We start from the raw sequence: 17660 nt of genomic DNA, 5'->3' as shown, positions 1-17660 counted from the left end.
ACCTTCTCTTGCCATCAGCCATCCTGTGACCTTCTCTTGCCATCAGACATCCTGTGACCTTCTCTTGCCATCAGCCATCCTGTGACCTTCTCTTGCCATCAGACATCCTGTGACCTTCTCTTGCCATCAGCCATCCTGTGACCTTCTCTTGCCATCAGCCATCCTGTGACCTTCTCTTGCCATCAGACATCCTGTGACCTTCTCTTGCCTTCAGCCAAGCTGTGACCTTCTCTTGCCATCAGCCATCCTGTGACCTTCTCTTGCCATCAGACATCCTGTGACCTTCTCTTGCCATCAGCCATCCTGTGACCTTCTCTTGCCATCAGACATCCTGTGACCTTCTCTTGCCATCAGCCATCCTGTGACCTCTTGCCATCAGCCATCCTGTAACCTTCTCTTGCCATCAGACATCCTCTGACCTTCTCTTACCATCAGACATCCTGTGACCTTCTCTTGCCATCAGACATCCTTGTATCAAACAGTTTGTTGGTTATGGCTCTCTTGGGTGTAGATAGACCTGAGGAATAAACCAGTGCAAATGTTGTTGACCACTGTAATATATAATATATAAATGGGCTGGACCTTGCATGTAGAAGAATGATTATGGGTAGATGTGTTTATATGAAATTCCCCAAGACAGTATTAGGAGGTTTACCCAAGTCAGAAAGGACAATATAAGAGAGATGTGTGATAGTAAGAAGAGCATTTTGAAGTAAGGATACGGAGAGAATGACTAATAAGATATGTAAGACAGCACTGGATCAGGTCAACACCAGATAAAACATATCCTTCTGTGTATCTTATGTGACTTCTGAATTCTAACATACCATTGAAAGAAGGAAAACATTATTCTTACTTCGTTCACACACCGTATCATGGAATTTAAAAACTAGGCCCATCATTTACGGCATTTCATTCAAACTCCAGGTTTCAACACAATATATATATATATATATATATATATATATATATATATATATATATATATATATATATATATATATATATATATATATATATATATTCTTTTTTTTTTTTTTTCTTTTGCTTTGTCGCTGTCTCCCGCGTTTGCGAGGTAGCGCAAGGAAACAGACGAAAGAAATGGCCCAACCCACCCCCATACACATGTATATACATACGTCCACACACGCAAATATACATACCTGCACAGCTTTCCATGGTTTACCCCAGACGTTTCACATGCCTTGATTCAATCCAATGACAGCACGTCAACCCCGGTATACCACATCGCTCCAATTCACTCTATTCCTTGCCCTCCTTTCACCCTCCTGCATGTTCAGGCCCCGATCACACAAAATCTTTTTCACTCCATCTTTCCACCTCCAATTTGGTCTCCCTCTTCTCCTCGTTCCCTCCACCTCCGACACATATATCCTCTTGGTCAATCTTTCCTCACTCATTCTCTCCATGTGACCAAACCATTTCAAAACACCCTCTTCTGCTCTCTCAACCACGCTCTTTTTATTTCCACACATCTCTCTTACCCTTACGTTACTTACTCGATCAAACCACCTCACACCACACATTGTCCTCAAACATCTCATTTCCAGGACATCCATCCTCCTGCGCACAACTCTATCCATAGTCCCACGCCTCGCAACCATACAACATTGTTGGAACCACTATTTCTTCAAACATACCCATTTTTGCTTTCCGAGATAATGTTCTCGACTTCCACACATTCTTCAAGGCCCCCAGAATTTTCGCCCCCTCCCCCACCCTATGATCCACTTCCGCTTCCATGTTTCCATCCGCTGCCAGATCCACTCCCAGATATCTAAAACACTTCACTTCCTCCAGTTTTTCTCCATTCAAACTCACCTCCCAATTGACTTGACCCTCAACCCTACTGTACCTAATAACCTTGCTCTTATTCACATTTACTCTTAACTTTCTTCTTTCACACACTTTACCAAACTCAGTCACCAGCTTCTGCAGTTTCTCACATGAATCAGCCACCAGCGCTGTATCATCAGCGAACGACAACTGACTCACTTCCCAAGCTCTCTCATCCCCAACAGACTTCATACTTGCCCCTCTTTCCAAAACTCTTGCATTCACCTCCCTAACAACCCCATCCATAAACAAATTAAACAACCGTGGAGACATCACACACCCCTGCCGCAATCCTACATTCACTGAGAACCAATCACTTTCCTCTCTTCCTACACGTACACATGCCTTACATCCTCGATAAAAACTTTTCACTGCTTCTAACAACTTGCCTCCCACACCATATATTCTTAATACCTTCCACAGAGCATCTCTATCAACTCTATCATATGCCTTCTCCAGATCCATAAATGCTACATACAAATCCATTTGCTTTTCTAAGTATTTCTCACATACATTCTTCAAAGCAAACACCTGATCCACACATCCTCTACCACTTCTGAAACCACACTGCTCTTCCCCAATCTGATGCTCTGTACATGCCTTCACCCTCTCAATCAATACCCTCCCATATAATTTGCCAGGAATACTCAACAAACTTATACCTCTGTAATTTGAGCACTCACTCTTATCCCCTTTGCCTTTGTACAATGGCACTATGTACGCATTCCGCCAATCCTCAGGCACCTCACCATGAGTCATACATACATTAAATAACCTTACCAACCAGTCAACAATACAGTCACCCCCTTTTTTAATAAATTCCACTGCAATACCATCCAAACCTGCTGCCTTGCCGGCTTTCATCTTCCGCAAAGCTTTTACTACCTCTTCTCTGTTTACCAAATCATTTTCCTTAACCCTCGCACTTTGCACACCACCTCGACCAAAACACCCTATATCTGCCACTCTATCATCAAACACATTCAACAAACCTTGTAAATACTCACTCCATCTCCTTCTCACATCACCACTACTTGTTATCACCTCCCCATTTGCGCCCTTCACTGAAGTTCCCATTTGCTCCCTTGTCTTACGCACTTTATTTACCTCCTTCCAGAACATCTTTTTATTCTCCCTAAAATTTAATGATACTCTCTCACCCCAACTCTCATTTGCCCTTTTTTTCACCTCTTGCACCTTTCTCTTGACCTCCTGTCTCTTTCCTTTTTTTCTTTTTTGCCGCTGTCTCCCGCGTTTGCGAGGTAGCGCAAGGAAACAGACGAAAGAAATGGCCCAACCCACCCCCATACACATGTATATACATACGTCCACACACGCAAATATACATACCTACACAGCTTTCCATGGTTTACCCCAGACGCTTCACATGCCCCGATTCAATCCACTGACAGCACGCCAACCCCGGTATACCACATCGTTCCAATTCACTCTATTCCTTGCCCTCCTTTCACCCTCCTGCATGTTCAGGCCCCGATCACACAAAATCTTTTTCACTCCATCTTTCCACCTCCAATTTGGTCTCCCTCTTCTCCTCGTTCCCTCCACCTCCGACACATATATCCTCTTGGTCAATCTTTCCTCACTCATTCTCTCCATGTGCCCAAACCATTTCAAAACACCCTCTTCTGCTCTCTCAACCACGCTCTTTTCATTTCCACACATCTCTCTTACCCTTACGTTACTTACTCGATCAAACCACCTCACACCACACATTGTCCTCAAACATCTCATTTCCAGCACATCTATCCTCCTGCGCACAACTCTATCCATAGCCCATGCCTCGCAACCATACAACATTGTTGGAACCACTATTCCTTCAAACATACCCATTTTTGCTTTCCGAGATAATGTTCTCGACTTCCACACATTCTTCAAGGCTCCCAGAATTTTCGCCCCCTCCCCCACCCTATGATCCACTTCCGCTTCCATGGTTCCACCCGCTGCCAGATCCACTCCCAGATATCTAAAACACTTTACTTCCTCCAGTTTTTCTCCATTCAAACTCACCTCCCAATTGACTTGACCCTCAACCCTATTGTACCTAATAACCTTGCTCTTATTCACATTTACTCTTTACTTTCTTCTTTCACACACTTTACCAAACTCAGTCACCAGCTTCTGCAGTTTCTCACATGAATCAGCCACCAGCGCTGTATCATCAGCGAACAACAACTGACTCACTTCCCAAGCTCTCTCATCCCCAACAGACTTCATACTTGCCCCTCTTTCCAAAACTCTTGCATTCACCTCCCTAACAACCCCATCCATAAACAAATTAAACAACCATGGAGACATCACACACCCCTGCCGCAAACCTACATTCACTGAGAACCAATCACTTTCCTCTCTTCCTACACGTGCACATGCCTTACATCCTCGATAAAAACTTTTCACTGCTTCTAACATATATATATATATATTTTCTTTTCTTTCGTACTATTCGCCATTTCCCACGTCAGCGAGGTAGCGTTAAGAATAGAGGAATGGGCCTTTGAGGGAACATCCTCACCTGGCCCCCTTCTCTGTTCCTTCTTTTGGAAAATTGAAAAAAACGAGAGGGGAGGATTTCCAGCCACCCGCTCCCTCCCCTTTTAGTCGTGTATATATATATATGCTCTGTACATGCCTTCACCCTCTCAAACAATACCCTCCCATATAATTTACCAGGAATACTCAACAAACTTATACCTCTGTAATTTGAGCACTCACTCTTATCCCCTTTGTCTTTGTACAATGGCACTATGCACGCATTCCGCCAATCCTCAGGCACCTCACCATGAGTCATACATACATTAAATAACCTTACCAACCAGTCAACAATACAGTCACCCCCTTTTTTAATAAATTCCACTGCAATACCATCCAAACCTGCTGCCTTGCCGGCTTTCATCTTCCGCAAAGCTTTTACTACCTCTTCTCTGTTTACCAAATCATTTTCCCTAACCCTCTCACTTTGCACACCACCTCGACCAAAACACCCTATATCTGCCACTCTGTCATCAGACACATTCAACAAACCTTCAAAATACTCATTCCATCTCCTTCTCACATCACCGCTACTTGTTATCACCTCCCCATTTACGCCCTTCACTGAAGTTCCCATTTGCTCCCTTGTCTTACGCACCCTATTTACCTCCTTCCAGAACATCTTTTAATTCTCCCTAAAATTTACTGATAGTCTCTCACCCCAACTCTCATTTGCCCTCTTTTTCACCTCTTGCACCTTTCTCTTGACCTCCTGTCTCTTTCTTTTATACTTCTCCCACTCAATTGCATTTTTTCCCTGCAAAAATCGTCCAAATGCCTCTCTCTTCTCTTTCACTAATACTCTTACTTCTTCATCCCACCACTCACTACCCTTTCTAAACAGCCCACCTCCCACTCTTCTCATGCCACAAGCATCTTTTGCGCAATCCATCACTGATTCCCTAAATACATCCCATTCCTCCCCCACTCCCCTTACTTCCATTGTTCTCACCTTTTTCCATTCTGTACACAGTCTCTCCTGGTACTTCCCCACACAGGTCTCCTTCCCAAGCTCACTTACTCTCACCACCTTCTTCACCCCAACATTCACTCCTCTTTTCTGAAAACCCATACTAATCTTTACCTTAGCCTCCACAAGATAATGACCAGACATCCCTCCAATTGCACCTCTCAGCACATTAACATCCAAAAGTCTCTCTCGCACGCCTCTCAATTAACACGTAATCCAATAACGCTCTCTGGCCATCTCTCCTACTTACATAAGTATACTTATGTATATCTCGCTTTTTAAACCAGGTATTCCCAATCATCAGTCCTTTTTCAGCACATAAATCTACAAGCTCTTCACCATTTCCATTTACAACACTGAACACCCCATGCATACCAATTATTCCCTCAACTGCCACATTACTCACCTTTGCATTCAAATCACCCATCACTATAACCCGGTCTCGTGCATCAAAACCGCTAACACACATTCAGATTGGGGAAGAGCAGTGCGGTTTCAGAAGTGGTAGAGGATGTGTGGATCAGGTGTTTGCTTTGAAGAATGTATGTGAGAAATACTTAGAAAAGCAAATGGATTTGTATGTAGCATTTATGGATCTGGAGAAGGCATATGATAGAGTTGATAGAGATGCTCTGTGGAAGGTATTAAGAATATATGGTGTGGGAGGCAAGTTGTTAGAAGCAGTGAAAAGTTTTTATCGAGGATGTAAGGCATGTGTACGTGTAGGAAGAGAGGAAAGTGATTGGTTCTCAGTGAATGTAGGTTTGCGGCAGGGGTGTGTGATGTCTCCATGGTTGTTTAATTTGTTTATGGATGGGGTTGTTAGGGAGGTAAATGGAAGAGTCCTGGAAAGAGGGGCAAGTATGAAGTCTGTTGAGGATGAGAGAGCTTGGGAAGTGAGTCAGTTGTTGTTCGCTGATGATACAGCGCTGGTGGCTGATTCATGTGAGAAACTGCAGAAGCTGGTGACTGAGTTTGGTAAAGTGTGTGGAAGAAGAAAGTTAAGAGTAAATGTGAATAAGAGCAAGGTTATTAGGTACAGTAGGGGTGAGGGTCAAGTCAATTGGGAGGTGAGTTTGAATGGAGAAAAACTGGAGGAAGTGAAGTGTTTTAGATATCTGGGAGTGGATCTGTCAGCGGATGGAACCATGGAAGCGGAAGTGGATCATAGGGTGGGGGAGGGGGCGAAAATTTTGGGAGCCTTGAAAAATGTGTGGAAGTCGAGAACATTATCTCGGAAAGCAAAAATGGGTATGTTTGAAGGAATAGTGGTTCCAACAATGTTGTATGGTTGCGAGGCGTGGGCTATGGATAGAGATGTGCGCAGGAGGATGGATGTGCTGGAAATGAGATGTTTGAGGACAATGTGTGGTGTGAGGTGGTTTGATCGAGTAAGTAACGTAAGGGTAAGAGAGATGTGTGGAAATAGAAAGAGCGTGGTTGAGAGAGCAGAAGAGGGTGTTTTGAAATGGTTTGGGCACATGGAGAGAATGAGTCAGGAAAGATTGACCAAGAGGATATATGTGTCGGAGGTGGAGGGAACGAGGAGAAGAGGGAGACCAAATTGGAGGTGGAAAGATGGAGTGAAAAAGATTTTGTGTGATCGGGGCCTGAACATGCAGGAGGGTGAAAGGAGGGCAAGGAATAGAGTGAATTGGAGCGATGTGGTATACAGGGGTTGACTTGCTGTCAGTGGATTGAATCAAGGCATGTGAAGCGTCTGGGGTAAACCATGGAAAGCTGTGTAGGTATGTATATTTGCGTGTGTGGACGTGTGTATGTACATGTGTATGGGGGGGGGGGGGGGTTGGGCCATTTCTTTCGTCTGTTTCCTTGCGCTACCTCGCAAACGCGGGAGACAGCGACAAAGTATAAAAAAAATATATATATATATATATATATATATATATATATATATATATATATATATATATATATATATATATATATCGCAAGTAATCACTTACGACCAATCTTTCTAAAACACAAATCAGCTGATTGGTATAAACAAAGACACAGCTATGACGTCATATATGTAAACATGCCAGACAGACAACGAACGTATCACAAACTTATTGTAGGCATAAATAGGTGATTTATTAAGGAATTCTAATATCAATAAAGCTATCCAAATTAGATAGCTTTATTGTTTATAAATTTTTCCGAAAATTTTATTGGACATCAATTATCAGTTAATGTCTAGATAAATAATTATATTCTTATGAGATAACATCCGGATGAGGATGTCACAATAATTACCATGAAATAATTAATTATAAAAGGTCAGGTATTGTAAATTACATGCTATCAAGTACATATATTATTGTATAAAAGTGCAATGTTAGTTCTCATGCGGGTGTGTTGCTTGAGAAGGTTGGAGGATCCTCATGGCTACTTCCTCTGTTGCAGATCAAACAAGTGTTTCAACTGGCCCCACTGAGAAAGGTGTTCATTGGGCTTTGCTTAAGGTGCGGAATGTTTGTTATCACTCAAGATATGGATACATCCTTATGCTGTAAATGCTGTAGCTTTTGATATGCTTGACTGTTAAGGAGAAAATCGTTTTGATTTTTACACTCGTGTAATAAATTACACAGGATAGCTTGTAGGGTAGAGTTAGCAGGCTGTTTGTTGTGGTTTGCCCATGGAAGATCAACTGCTCAGTAATGATTAATGCCGGACTAACTGACACCATTTGCTTTAGAGGTGACTAAAGCTAGATGGTGTGTTCACAGTTGTCATATACATGTCTAATCATTGATTATGCATATATGTATTAGCATGCCTTGCCTCGTCATTGAAGTTCTGACATTTCCAGATATTGTCTGTAGATGACCAACAATTATAGGTAAAATACTTGCTCCATTTTTTTCCCCCAGGAAGTTCATTTGAAGCTGAAATGAATGTAAGAGTATCTGTTGATGTCTGAGCTAGATTATCCTTGCCAAGAAATCTTATTAGGTTTTTAAAAGTTTTTCTAAATTTTCATAAAGGACATGTGGAAATTTCAGTTTCTTATTTTATGTAGGTTTACTCAATTATTATATGAAACTGGGGATAGGGGAGAAAGAATTCTTCCCACGTATTCCCTGCGTGTCGTAGAAGGCGACTAAAAGGGAAGGGGGGGGGATCCTCCCCTCTCGTTTTTCATTTTCCAAAAGAAGGAACAGAGAAGGGGGCCAAGTGAGGATGTTCCCTCAAAGGCTCAGTCCTCTGTTCTTAGCGCTACCTTGCTGATGCAGGAAATAGCGAATAGTATGAAAAAGTAATAAAAGATTTCATACAGAAAGGCTCCATTACAAGTCACTCCAATACAAGTGGTTTTGGTTATTAAGTTGATGACTTAAGCAACATTTACCTGAAACTTGTGAAGATGTCAAAAGAATTTTAGATATGCACATTAATGTAATGGCTACTGACTAATTTGTTGCTCTTAGTATTAGACAATTGTTATTTCTCCATGGCATCCATACTACTATTGTTGGTTTCACCTAGCACTGCCTATTCTTCATTCTGTATATCTGTTTTATCTCACCTCAAAACAAGATTATTAGAACCTGATGAAGTCCTTAGAACTTAATATGGTGGGAAGATGCCCATCAGTTGATAGCTATACCTTTGGTAAAAATAAACCAAGGAAAAGTATTATTCTAGAGGTTAAGTAAGATGTTTTAAAGCCTTTTTTTTATTAAGGACAGTGGGCTGTCCCCAACCAACATTAGTGACAACATTTCATGCTAATACAAACAAAATAGAAGAATGCTTTGTAATTATCACACCTTTTAATTGCTCCTTAGATAATTTTATTCCTTTCATCTGCCATTTTCAAACTGTGTACTTTTTAAACAAATTGTTTGCTTGACTTAATGTTTAAGTCCCTGGTTTCTGTATATAATATTTGTTCCTTTAAGAGTAAAAACTTGCAGAGCCCTAATTAATTTCTACTTCTTCAGTAACTTCATTATCTTTCACTCAAGATGGCCTGCATTAGGGCATGTTATTTGCCCATGTCATGTTCACAATAAGAAAAGAATTCCTTGAGAGATATATGGACAAATCAACCAGAGGACATGATATAGAATTAAGCAGGAAACCCCGTTACAAAAGATGTAAAGAAGTATTATTATTGTATAGGATTGGTATATGAATGGAATAAAATGAACAAGGGAATGTTTAATGCCAACAGCATTCACATATTTAACAAATTATATGATAGTAGAAAATGTTCAATAGATGGGCCCCACAAGTGTTAAAACTCCCTCCCCTTGTAGTAGAGAATGGGAATTATAAATAGGTAATTAGGTGTTTACATACATACACATACTTCAACAGATATTAATTTCATCATTAGTTGAATATCTGTAAGGGTTTAGTGTATGCCAGTTTGTCAAAGCCAGTGGAACCCAATTGCCCTAAAAGATTTATAAGAGCTATTAACACCTTAAAAAAAGACAAGAATATACATATTACTAAAGCAGATAAGGCTAACACTGTTTTTAGACAAAAGTAACTATTTATCTAAAATGAATGATCTTTTAAATGATGACACAACATATTCTAAACTCAGTAAAAATCCCTTAGAAGCAGTTGATTCCCATTTCAATAAAGAAAGAAGTTGTTGTTGAAAGGTAATGGTTCTCTTATCAAAAGTTTGTCATCTTTGTCCCCTTCATTGCCATATATGTATGGACTTATCAAAACACATAAACAGAATTTTCCCGCAAGACCTATAGTGAGTTCAGTAGGCTCCATTACATATAAATTGTCAAAATGGTTAGTTTCTTTATTAAGCGCTTTAGTGGGTAAGATATCAAATTCTAATATCATGAACAATGTAGATTTAGTGAACAAGCTAAACAATATCAATGTTAATTTTGATTTTGAACTTGTTAGCTTTGATGTTTCCTCACTTTTCACAAAAGTTCCAGTTGATGACATTTTAGAATATTTATTTGATGTCTTGGATGATATTCATTTACCTGTTTCAAAGTCTGTTTTCATAGAACTGATAAAATTGTGTATAAAAGACTGTGTATTTCAGTTCAATGGAGATTATTATGCTCAAAAATTTGGTATGGCAATGGGTAACCCTCTTTCACCTGTACTAAGTAATCTTTATATGGCATTTTTGAAGCAAAATTACTAAAGGATATCTTACCTTCTAATGCAATTTCGTGTTGTAAATGGAAATGGTGAAGAGCTTGTAGATTTATGTGCTGAAAAAGGACTGATGATTGGGAATACCTGGTTTAAAAAGCGCGATATACATAAGTATACTTATGTAAGTAGGAGAGATGGCCAGAGAGCGTTATTGGATTACGTGTTAATTGACAGGCGTGCGAAAGAGAAACTTTTGGATGTTAATGTGCTGAGAGGTGCAACTGGAGGGATGTCTGATCATTATCTTGTGGAGGCTAAGGTGAAGATTTGTATGGGTTTTCGGAAAAGAAGAGTGAATGTTGGGGTGAAGAGGGTGGTGAGAGTAAGTGAGCTTGGGAAGGAGACCTATGTGAGGAAGTACCAGGAGAGACTGAGTACAGAATGGAAAAAGGTGAGAGCAATGGAAGTAAGGGGAGTGGGGGAGGAATGGGATGTATTTAGGGAATCAGTGATGGATTGCGCAAAAGATGCTTGTGGCATGAGAAGAGTGGGAGGTGGGTTGATTAGAAAGGGTAGTGAGTGGTGGGATGAAGAAGTAAGAGTATTAGTGAAAGAGAAGAGAGAGGCATTTGGACAATTTTTGCAGGGAAAAAATGCAATTGAGTGTGAGATGTATAAAAGAAAGAGACAGGAGGTCAAGAGAAAGGTGCAAGAGGTGAAAAAGAGGGCAAATGAGAGTTGGGGTGAGAGAGTATCATTAAATTTTAGGGAGAATAAAAAGATGTTCTGGAAGGAGGTAAATAAAGTGCGTAAGACAAGGGAGCAAATGGGAACTTCAGTGAAGGGCGCAAATGGGGAGGTGATAACAAGTAGTGGTGATGTGAGAAGGAGATGGAGTGAGTATTTTGAAGGTTTGTTGAATGTGTTTGATGATAGAGTGGCAGATATAGGGTGTTTTGGTCGAGGTGGTGTGCAAAGTGAGAGGGTTAGGGAAAATGATTTGGTAAACAGAGAAGAGGTAGTGAAAGCTTTGCGGAAGATGAAAGCCGGCAAGGCAGCAGGTTTGGATGGTATTGCAGTGGAATTTATTAAAAAAGGGGGTGACTGTATTGTTGACTGGTTGGTAAGGTTATTTAATGTATGTATGACTCATGGTGAGGTGCCTGAGGATTGGCGGAATGCGTGCATAGTGCCATTGTACAAAGGCAAAGGGGATAAGAGTGAGTGCTCAAATTACAGAGGTATAAGTTTGTTGAGTATTCCTGGTAAATTATATGGGAGGGTATTGATTGAGAGAGTGAAGGCATGTACAGAGCATCAGATTGGGGAAGAGCAGTGTGGTTTCAGAAGTGGTAGAGGATGTGTGGATCAGGTATTTGGTTTGAAGAATGTATGTGAGAAATACTTAGAAAAACAAATGGATTTGTATGTAGCATTTATGGATCTGGAGAAGGCATATGATAGAGTTGATAGAGATGCTCTGTGGAAGGTATTAAGAATATATGGTGTGGGAGGCAAGTTGTTAGAAGCAGTGAAAAGTTTTTATCGAGGATGTAAGGCATGTGTACGTGTAGGAAGAGAGGAAAGTGATTGGTTCTCAGTGAATGTAGGTTTGCGGCAGGGGTGTGTGATGTCTCCATGGTTGTTTAATTTGTTTATGGATGGGGTTGTTAGGGAGGTAAATGCAAGAGTTTTGGAAAGAGGGGCAAGTATGAAGTCTGTTGGGGATGAGAGAGCTTGGGAAGTGAGTCAGTTGTTGTTCGCTGATGATACAGCGCTGGTGGCTGATTCATGTGAGAAACTGCAGAAGCTGGTGACTGAGTTTGGTAAAGTGTGTGGAAGAAGAAAGTTAAGAGTAAATGTCAATAAGAGCAAGGTTATTAGGTACAGTAGGGTTGAGGGTCAAGTCAATTGGGAGGTGAGTTTGAATGGAGAAAAACTGGAGGAAGTGAAGTGTTTTAGATATCTGGGAGTGGATCTGGCAGCGGATGGAACCATGGAAGCGGAAGTGGATCATAGGGTGGGGGAGGGGGCGAAAATTCTGGGGGCCTTGAAGAATGTGTGGAAGTCGAGAACATTATCTCGGAAAGCAAAAATGGGTATGTTTGAAGGAATAGTGGTTCCAACAATGTTGTATGGTTGCGAGGCGTGGGCTAGGGATAGAGTTGTGCGCAGGAGGATGGATGTGCTGGAAATGAGATGTTTGAGGACAATGTGTGGTGTGAGGTGGTTTGATCGAGTGAGTAACGTAAGGGTAAGAGAGATGTGTGGAAATAAAAAGAGCGTGGTTGAGAGAGCAGAAGAGGGTGTTTTGAAGTGGTTTGGGCACATGGAGAGAATGAGTGAGGAAAGATTGACCAAGAGGATATATGTGTCGGAGGTGGAGGGAACGAGGAGAAGAGGGAGACCAAATTGGAGGTGGAAAGATGGAGTGAAAAAGATTTTGTGTGATCGGGGCCTGAACATGCAGGAGGGTGAAAGGAGGGCAAGGAATAGAGTGAATTGGAGCAATGTGGTATACCGGGGTTGACGTGCTGTCAGTGGATTGAATCAAGGCATGTGAAGCGTCTGGGGTAAACCATGGAAAGCTGTGTAGGTATGTATATTTGCGTGTGTGGACGTATGTATATACATGTGTATGGGGGGGGGGTTGGGCCATTTCTTTCGTCTGTGTCCTTGCGCTACCTCGCAAACGCGGGAGACAGCGACAAAGTATAATAAATAAAAAATATAAATATGTAGATGATGTTCTTTGTGTTTGGTCAACAAATGAAAATTTACAAATATTTCTCCCCTTACTTAACAATTTAGTACCTCCCATCAAATTTACTTTAGAAAATGAAAATAATGGTATGTTACCATTTTTAGATGGCATGATCCATAGGCAAGGAAACAAGTTTAAGTTTTGTATAGACAGAAAATCTTCCATTGTATGCTCATATATCCATTATTACTCATCTCAACATGACAGAGTTAAATTATCATGATTTTTCCTTAGGGCATTACGTATTTGCAGTACAGAGTATATTGATGATCAGTTTGAGAAAATATATTCTATTGGATCTAAGTTAAAGTACCCTAGATCTTTCATAGATAAATCCCAAAAGTTAGCAAAGAAATGATTTTATAGAGTTGAGCCCAAGCCTCCCATTGACACCAAGAATGTTTTAGTTCTCCCTTATAATTATAATTTTACTTTACTTCCCATGTTGCTTAAATCCTTTGATGTAAATGTTGCCTTCAGCAACAATAATACTATAAAGAATATCTTAATCAGGAATTCACCAGAAAATGCTCCTGGGTGCATCTATAAAGTGCCATGTAGAAATTGATAAGTTTTATGTTGGGCAGACTGGTAAGGATTTTTCTGTTAGACTTGAGCAGCATAAATATAGTATAAGAATGGGACAAGAATCAAATGCCTTGTTTAATCACATTGAATACTATGATCATTGTATTGACTGGAGTAATGCCATCTCAGTTATTAACTCTATTACCATGAGAAATATCACTGAATCTGCTATTATTAAATACACAAAAAATTATAATCTTAATATAAGTGATGGTCTATATAAACTGGATAACTTTATTGTTGATAAAATTTGTAAAATAATAAGATTATGATATGCTCATTGTCTATCTTGGACAAGCGCATTTTTACCAAATGGCTTCCTAGCCATGTCTCTTTGTTGTATATCAACTGACTGTTATATTTCTCTCTTGTGTCTCCCCTGATGATGTGATTATTACACAAAAGTGCACTTGGGAACTTATTGTGTTTCATTTTCCCCATGGACTTACAGGAATATACTTGATTACAAAAGATGCTTGTGGCATGAGAAGAGTGGGAGGTGGGCTGTTTAGAAAGGGTAGTGAGTGGTGGGATGAAGAAGTAAGAGTATTAGTGAAAGAGAAGAGAGAGGCATTTGGACGATTTTTGCAGGGAAAAAATGCAATTGAGTGGGAGAAGTATAAAAGAAAGAGACAGGAGGTCAAGAGAAAGGTGCAAGAGGTGAAAAAAAGGGCAAATGAGAGTTGGGGTGAGAGACTATCAGTAAATTTTAGGGAGAATAAAAAGATGTTCTGGAAGGAGGTAAATAGGGTGCGTAAGACAAGGGAGCAAATAGGAACTTCAGTGAAGGGCGTAAATGGGGAGGTGATAACAAGTAGTGGTGATGTGAGAAGGAGATGGAATGAGTATTTTGAAGGTTTGTTGAATGTGTCTGATGACAGAGTGGCAGATATAGGGTGTTTGGGTCGAGGTGGTGTGCAAAGTGAGAGGGTTAGGGAAAATGATTTGGTAAACAGAGAAGAGGTAGTAAAAGCTTTGCGGAAGATGAAAGCCGGCAAGGCAGCAGGTTTGGATGGTATTGCAGTGGAATTTATTAAAAAAGGGGGTGACTGTATTGTTGACTGGTTGGTAAGGTTATTTAATGTATGTATGACTCATGGTGAGGTGCCTGAGGATTGGCGGAATGCGTGCATAGTGCCATTGTACAAAGGCAAAGGGGATAAGAGTGAGTGCTCAAATTACAGAGGTATAAGTTTGTTGAGTATTCCTGGTAAATTATATGGGAGGGTATTGATTGAGAGGGTGAAGGCATGTACAGAGCATCAGATTGGGGAAGAGCAGTGTGGTTTCAGAAGTGGTAGAGGATGTGTGGATCAGGTGTTTGCTTTGAAGAATGTATGTGAGAAATACTTAGAAAAGCAAATGGATTTGTATGTAGCATTTATGGATCTGGAGAAGGCATATGATAGAGTTGATAGAGATGCTCTGTGGAAGGTATTAAGAATATATGGTGTGGGAGGCAAGTTGTTAGAAGCAGTGAAAAGTTTTTATCGAGGATGTAAGGCATGTGTACGTGTAGGAAGAGAGGAAAGTGATTGGTTCTCAGTGAATGTAGGTTTGCGGCAGGGGTGTGTGATGTCTCCATGGTTGTTTAATTTGTTTATGGATGGGGTTGTTAGGGAGGTAAATGCAAGAGTCTTGGAAAGAGGGGCAAGTATGAAGTCTGTTGAGGATGAGAGAGCTTGGGAAGTGAGTCAGTTGTTGTTCGCTGATGATACAGCGCTGGTGGCTGATTCATGTGAGAAACTGCAGAAGCTGGTGACTGAGTTTGGTAAAGTGTGTGGAAGAAGAAAGTTAAGAGTAAATGTGAATAAGAGCAAGGTTATTAGGTACAGTAGGGTTGAGGGTCAAGTCAATTGGGAGGTGAGTTTGAATGGAGAAAAACTGGAGGAAGTGAAGTGTTTTAGATATCTGGGAGTGGATCTGTCAGCGGATGGAACCATGGAAGCGGAAGTGGATCATAGGGTGGGGGAGGGGGCGAAAATTTTGGGAGCCTTGAAAAATGTGTGGAAGTCGAGAACATTATCCCGGAAAGCAAAAATGGGTATGTTTGAAGGAATAGTAGTTCCAACAATGTTGTATGGTTGCGAGGCGTGGGCTATGGATAGAGTTGTGCGCAGGAGGATGGATGTGCTGGAAATGAGATGTTTGAGGACAATGTGTGGTGTGAGGTGGTTTGATCGAGTAAGTAACGTAAGGGTAAGAGAGATGTGTGGAAATAAAAAGAGCGTGGTTGAGAGAGCAGAAGAGGGTGTTTTGAAATGGTTTGGGCACATGGAGAGAATGAGTGAGGAAAGATTGACCAAGAGGATATATGTGTCGGAGGTGGAGGGAACGAGGAGAAGAGGGAGACCAAATTGGAGGTGGAAAGATGGAGTGAAAAGGATTTTGTGTGATCGGGGCCTGAACATGCAGGAGGGTGAAAGGAGGGCAAGGAATAGAGTGAATTGGAGCGATGTGGTATACAGGGGTTGACGTGCTGTCAGTGGATTGAATCAAGGCATGTGAAGCGTCCGGGGTAAACCAAGGAAAGCTGTGTAGGTATGTATATTTGCGTGTGTGGACGTGTGTATGTACATGTGTATGGGGGGGGTTGGGCCATTCCTTTCGTCTGTTTCCTTGCGCTACCTCGCAAACGCGGGAGACAGCGACAAAGTATAAAAAAAAAAAAAAAAAACATATACAAATAGATAAAGAACAGGCCATTGAATTCAAGCAGCCATTCCAACGAAAATACATAGTTGGGGAATTACATAATTGGGGTCATAATAGCAACAATTAATTAGAAAAGAGCATAAGATCAGATTAGCGCTTTATACTTGTATGTTTTAGATAGGGCGCATGACTCAAGTCTACATATTTTTGCCTCTCTATTATTATTGTAATCCAGGGGATGGAAAACAGGCAAAGTTTTTGTGATTATCTTGCTGGAAAAGTTCATGTCAGACTGAAAAAGTACTTCCTCCTAACACTGCATCTGTATTCCAGCCAATGGACCAGGGAATGATATCTATTTTCAAGGACCACTATTCATGGAGGGCATTTGCCAAGCTGGTGAAGGCTACAGATGATGACCAGATGACTGTGCAGAAAATGTTGGAAGTCCTTCAGCATCAGATATGCCATCACGCTCATCTGTCAGGCCTACAAGCTTATCACCAATGTTAGTATCACTCGTTTGCCCTCTAGTGTTTTCATGTTGAAATAAACCATTATATTCTTACCCAATAACGTCTGCAGTAATCATCATGAAATAATACATGAGATGACACATGTATAGGTATGGTGGGATGCCCACGCCAGGTGGACTCAGCCAGCCGCCAGGACAGACGCCGTTGCATGAGAAAACCTTCACCCAGTGGATGCCCTCTACACTGCTCATATATTTAATGACACCAGCGACCTTATCTCTTTCCAAGGAAGTCTAGTGAACAAGGTAATGGTTGTGTAGTAGTTTCTGATAATAAAGTTATGGTCAAAGATATGAATTTAAGCTATTGATTGGGGAAAATGCATTAATAAGGGGAGTGTAATATTGAAAAGGCATGAGCGTTACCTTAGACAAAATATAAAGGGTGTAGCTTAATATTGCTTGCTGAATGCAAATTAAAATGGATGTAGGTGGCATGTAACTCAATATTGCTTGGTGAATGCAAGATAAAATGGATGTAGGTGGCATGTAGCTCAATATTGGTTAGTGAATGCAAGATAAAACAGATGTAGGTGGCAAGTAACTCAATATTGGTTGAATGCAAGATAAAATGGATGTAGGTGGTATGTAGCTCAATATTGGTTGGTTTTATTCATTATACTTTGTCGCTGTCTCCCCGTTTG

The 17660-nt window shown here is 40.8% G+C and overlaps 1 long non-coding RNA gene across 1 annotated transcript; it reads left to right on the top strand.

Moving 5' to 3' along the window:
• The first annotated feature begins 7708 nt into the window (after positions 1 to 7708).
• On the top strand, positions 7709 to 17639 carry LOC139748509 (uncharacterized). The gene is made up of 3 exons (XR_011712698.1): positions 7709 to 7842; positions 16815 to 16989; positions 17107 to 17639. It is a non-coding gene; the product is annotated as an uncharacterized lncRNA (long non-coding RNA).
• The last annotated feature ends 21 nt before the right edge of the window (positions 17640 to 17660 follow it).

The sequence above is a fragment of the Panulirus ornatus genome, unplaced genomic scaffold (assembly GCF_036320965.1).
Source record: "Panulirus ornatus isolate Po-2019 unplaced genomic scaffold, ASM3632096v1 CTG_5714_pilon, whole genome shotgun sequence".
Taxonomy (NCBI): Eukaryota; Metazoa; Arthropoda; class Malacostraca; order Decapoda; family Palinuridae; genus Panulirus; species Panulirus ornatus.
Note: the sequence above shows the minus strand (reverse complement) of the source record. Positions and strands in the feature narration are given on the sequence as shown.